The 5,465-nt window shown below is 47.5% G+C and overlaps 1 protein-coding gene across 11 annotated transcripts in view; it reads right to left on the reverse strand.

The window, feature by feature from the left end:
- Window positions 1-197, reverse strand: part of BMAL1 (basic helix-loop-helix ARNT like 1) — a 100,395-nt gene extending 100,198 nt beyond the window's left edge. For 6 of the 11 annotated variants that reach the window (XM_040456807.1, XM_040456808.1, XM_040456811.1 and 3 more), the window contains exon 1: window positions 66-196. The gene's annotated coding sequence lies outside the window, so the exon portion shown is untranslated. Of the gene's footprint in view, window positions 1-65 lie in introns of all 11 variants that reach the window. The other 5 variants (XM_040456815.1, XM_040456813.1, XM_040456812.1 and 2 more) reach the window with 3 other exon arrangements.
- Between the last annotated feature and the right edge of the window lie 5,268 nt (window positions 198-5,465).

Genomic DNA, 5,465 nt, shown 5'->3' on the forward strand with positions numbered 1-5,465 from the left:
GTGCTAACGGCCCCCGACGGGGTGCTCGGGGCCGCGCCGCTGGCCGCGGCCGGCCCGACACTCACCGTGGCTCGCGGGAGCGCCCGCGTCCGCGCCCCCACTCGGATCCCGCGGCGGCGGCGGCGGTGAGTCCGGCGCGGGTAAACAGGCACCTCCGTCCCTGACCTACTTTCTGCCTTCCCTAAATGTCGCACCACTAACCTACTTTCCGACCAATCCGCTCCCCGCCGGCCCAGGCCCGGCCCCCCGCCCACCAATCGCTGTGCCCAACCCCCCTTCCCCGCCCACCAATGGAGGAGCCGCGGAGCCCGGATACCTGCCTCTTTCCGCCAGCCAATCCGAGCGCCCGAAGGGAGCCGGTCTCGGCGGTCGCGCCCGACCAATCCGCGCGCCGCTCGGCGGCCCGCTGGCCAGTTGTGTGGCGGCTAGAGAGGCCTCTGACCAATGGCGGGGCGGTGGGGGCTGGTTTACCTGCTACTTTCCCGCCACCAATCGTTTGGCGCACAGAAGCACACGCCCCGAGGAGCGGACCAATCCGCGCGCTTTCCCTGGATTTCCTCGCCCCTGCCCTTTCCCTTCCCTTTAGGTCTCCTGCTCGCGGTGGCCACTGCGGGTGCAGACGCCGCACTGCTTGCGGTGGCCTGGGCTGTCCCTCTTCTGTAGGACCCTGGCTTGCTTCTGGCTCAGCGGTTTCACCCCTCCTCCTTCTCTTCTTCCCTCGGACACCCGGACGAAATGCAGCGTTTCCTCACTCGCCTCCCTGCGACTCCATCTAGGAAACCAATTTTAGGAACGCAGAGTGCCAGACCCTTCCTAAAACACCCTGGCTTGCCAAAGTCCAAACGGGAGAACGAATACTTACTATTTCTAGGAGGCTTTCCCATCCAAGCTTCTTAGGTTCCTTTCGTTCGTCCTGACCTCCAAGTGTCCCGTTCGAGCTGTCATTCTCGTTGTTCAAAAGAGGAAACAAGCCCGCGGCGGTTCCATTGCATTTCCTTCCCGCTGCCGGGTTTTGACCACCTACTGTGTGGCAGGCACCGTCCCGGCGGCCGCCTTCTCCACCGCGAAAAGCTGTCGAGGGAGTGGGACAGAAGGAAACAAATCAATATTTCATAATAAAACACAACTTAGGTACTGAGATGACAGCGAATCTGTCTTACTTTTGCATCTCAAGCACTCAGCAGAGGGCCTTTAAGCACAAAGATCTCTCAACCCTTCTGCTTGTTAAACTCCCCGAATGCAAGGGTGGTGTTTTGTTTTTGTTTTTGTTTTTGTTTTTTCTTATACTCACCCGCCTCCTTTGAGCACCTAATGGGAGTGAGGTAGAGAGAGGGATGGGGGCAGGGGCCTGACATCTAGCAAGTGATTGACAAATGTTGTTAACTGGATACACGAACAAATGGGATTAAATCACTTCAGCCAGTTCTATGACCCAGACTAGCCCCTATGACTCTAGAATTGTAGCCTCTTTCCTTGAACACAAACATTGCATTTTAATCATCGTAAAATCCTTGCTGTCTCCAGCTCACTGCCAGGCACAGAGTGGTTGTCCAATATGCACTTATGGCCTGAATATCAACTGTTCTCAAGGTCAACTAACTTCATTGGTAGCTTACTATTTTTTTCTAAATTTATATGCAGGTGGAATCTTACTGCTGTTTACTTTGTCCCTGCCCTGATTTCATAAGGAAACCACTTTATGTAAGTGGCGTTTTAGTAATGCACTTCCCAAGATATTGTGGACAAGATAAAGAAATATAGGCCTGGATTCTAGTGTAATTAACTGGGTGAATAACTGGCTTAAGCAACCATAACCTAAAGATGCTGATAAGTGAATTTGTGTCAACCTGAAAAAAGAATAGAGTGGATCAATATTTGTGCAGCATCAATCATGTGATAAATGCATTCCCTGCATCTTCTCCCTTAATCCTCACAACCCCATTTTACAGATGAGAAGACGGAAACTCCAAGTTTAACCCGCTAGTCCAATGTCATGCAGTAGATGGCAGATTCCCAATTCAAACCAGGTTTATTTGACTTCAGAACCTTCACACCATACCAGTTACCATCAGAATAGCAGAAGGCTCTCTCCAGGGCCCAGACTTCCAAACTTCCATCAGTGCTTTGAATGAAAACCCAGAGGATTTGCATCACATTTCTGAATGATGCCAAACCAGGAGGGGAAGAGATGCCATTACATACATAAGCTGAATGCAGTGTCGGAACAGTGGGCTAGCTCTTACGGGGATAAATGTGGGGGGGTCTCACCCTGGGAAACTAACTGCTGAAAGGCAAAGGTATCTTGACGGATGCATATACAAGCAAGCCTAAATGGGCTTAGGTGACAGACAACTCAAATCTGAGTCCTTAGTGAAATATGGCTGCCAAAATAAATGAATGCTGTCTTAGGCAGCATTGATAAAAGTCTGATGTGTAAAGCAAGTTGGGTGTTACAGTGCTGCCCAGTGTTGCTCATTACACAATGTCTCCAATTAGGGCTTGGCAAGAAAAGTATCTACATGCACAAGGAGAGGGACCAGGATATAAAGAGGCTGGGAATTATGCCATATGAGGAAAGATGAAAGGAATCAGAAGGCTTTGCCCCCAGGGGTACAAGGTAACTATCTTCATGTATTAGAAGGGCTGTCAAAGAGAAGAGTATTAGACTCATTCTTCAGAGCCCTAAGGGGTGGAAGGAGGACCTGTGGGTAGAACCTCTCAAATGAACCAATATGAAGAGTTTTCTAACAACTAGAACCTCTTCTTCCTTGATAAGTTGAATTTCCTGTCACAGAAATTTCTAAATAAGAATTGGATGGCCAGGGGTAGGAGCGGTCCCAGGACAGGTCGTCCTTTTAGGACTCTGTCTCTCTAAGATGAAGTGCTTCTACCCTCATACCTTGGTTCTCCTCTTTAAAAGTTTGTCACCTTGACTTTTCCTATGCTCAGTGGCCAAGCTACTGTTTCTCCTCACATGAATGAGCCTGTTCTTCCATAGGTAATTATACATTGTGTTTCTGTCTGTTGGCCATCCCAACCAACCTCCATCTTTCACTGGTACCTACTTCCCTTTTGTTTTGTCCCTCCTAGAATACTGGTTTTTAATTCTCTGGGCACTGTTAAGTCTTGTCCTCATCTAAAATTCACTGGGGATGAACAGAATCACAGAGATACAAGGAAGGGGAAAGAGAACTTTACTGAGCACCTACTGTGTATCAGATGCTTTAAATACATGATCTAATACGCTATTCTTTTTAACCTTGCCGATTGATATGCTCACTCTCCACACTTGCAAGGTGAATGATTTTATCAAGCAATGTAACCTCCTTTTACCCCAGTTTCCTCATCTGTAATATGGGGATAATCTAATATCTACTTCACAAGATTGCTGTGGAAGTTAAATGAGACAGTAGAAAGAAGGCCCTTAGCACAGTTCCTGGCACACAGTAAAGCTACAATACATACTAGGTTAGCAATTCTATGCAATAGGTATTTACTGCACCCACTTTACAGAGAAAGTCAGTGAGGATAAAAGAGTATAATCCACAGTAGTTCCCCAAACTCTGATCCGTGGTCAGGTCCATTAGAATTAACTGAGGAGTTGCGTTTATTCTGTTCGTTTGGGTTTTTTGTTTGTTTGTTTGTTTGTTTGTTTGTTTGTTTTTTTAAATATAGATTCTCAAGTCCTAATTTGGAAGGATTCCGATTCAAACTCTTTGGTATTTGACATGTAGTCCAATTTGGGAACTGCTAGTCTAATGGAATAAGTCCAGGCCCCAAAGTCAAACACACGTGAAGTCAAATTTCAGGACTGCTGGACTGAATGGAGGAGCCAATGACAGGACCGGGCAGTTGTATTCTCTTTGGAAGGAAGCTGGGAAGCTGGAAAGCAGAAAGTCAAGTAGCAGTGTGTTCCTATAAATAATAGTAATTACAATAATATTTATTGCCGGTTTACAACGTGTCAAGCACTATTTCTAAGCGCTTTATATGCATCAACTCATTCAATTCTCACAACCCCCTACAAGGTAGATACTTTTAGTATTCCCATTTTACAGGTGGGAAAATAGAAACACAGAGAGAGGTCTTAAGATCTCAGGCTAATTAGGCAATCTGAACCCAGAACTCACACTCTTAACTGCTTCAGGAAATCCCCTCTTCCTTTGGACAATTCCTTTGGAAAACAAAGAAACTTCACACTTTAGAGACACAGATTCAGGAATCATCAACTTAAGGGTAATGAGTTGTTTGCGGTTTCATGTAGAGAAAAGGTAATTACCCAGGACTATGTCTTAGGGCTAAGGGTGTCACCTCACATTTAGGGGATGCAAGAAATAGAAGCCTCTTCACCTAACTTAAGCCCAAAGGGGGAGGTTTATTGGGAGCAGACAAGAATATCTCATAGGAAGAAGTACAGCTAGCCGCGCCCCCACCCCCACCCCCCACAAAGGACCAGAGCTGCGGCACCATTGGCACAGAGCACTTCCCATCTCCTCCTCTCTCTGAGGTCACATGTCCCCTGGACTTGCCTTCCCTCTGCTTATGTGCCTTATGATTCTTTCTCTGTAGCTCATCACCCTCCGCCCCATTTGTACATGGCCCCTGATGAACGCTTTCAGCCACGGGGAGAGAGAGAACAGGAGAGGTTCAGACAGATCGTTCTCAAAGCTGGGGGTATGGACTGAGCAAGATCCCCCAAAGGTGCTACTGAAGCGAAAGAAGAATGAGAACAGGAGAAAATACAGAGTAGGAACAGCAAAAGAAGTGAGCAGTGAATAGCTGCGTTTGGGAGACTTCAGAAGAAAGCCTCAGCAGGCAGGTTGAGAAGGTCACAGAAACTTACACGTGAGGCAAAGGTTTTGGTTGGAACACCAAAGAGACTGTTTCACTAACACTGCGTCTACAGCCACATCTGCCACAGGAAATTAGGGAAATCACAGACGGAAATGCGTGAAGGTGACATGGTGCCCAAGAGGACTGACAATTTTGTGAAGACGTTGGTTATTTAAGGGGATATTAGAAAAAGAGTTGTGACCATCTCTCAGCAGCCAACCCAACTGAAAGTGGTCTATGTTTATAGGTGTGGGTACGGTTTTATTTTTTTAACCAACGTTGACTGTCTGGACACACAAAAATGGAACCTCTAAACATCGGGCATTCGTGGGCTTACCAGGATTTATACCTCTTTCAGCTGTTTTTGAAAAGACCTTCCTTGGCTCTTTTTTTTTTTTTTTTTTTTAATTTTTTTCAACGTTTATTTACTTTTGGGACAGAGAGACAGAGCATGAACGGGGGAGGGGCAGAGAGAGAGGGAGACACAGAATCAGAAACAGGCTCCAGGCTCTGAGCCATCAGCCCAGAGCCTGACGCGGGGCTCGAACTCACGGACCGCGAGATCGTGACCTGGCTGAAGTCGGACGCTCAACCGACTGCGCCACCCAGGCGCCCCTCCTTGGCTCTTTTTT

Source organism: Herpailurus yagouaroundi, unplaced genomic scaffold, assembly GCF_014898765.1.
Source record: "Herpailurus yagouaroundi ecotype Mexico unplaced genomic scaffold, PumYag 218, whole genome shotgun sequence".
Classification (NCBI taxonomy): Eukaryota; Metazoa; Chordata; class Mammalia; order Carnivora; family Felidae; genus Herpailurus; species Herpailurus yagouaroundi.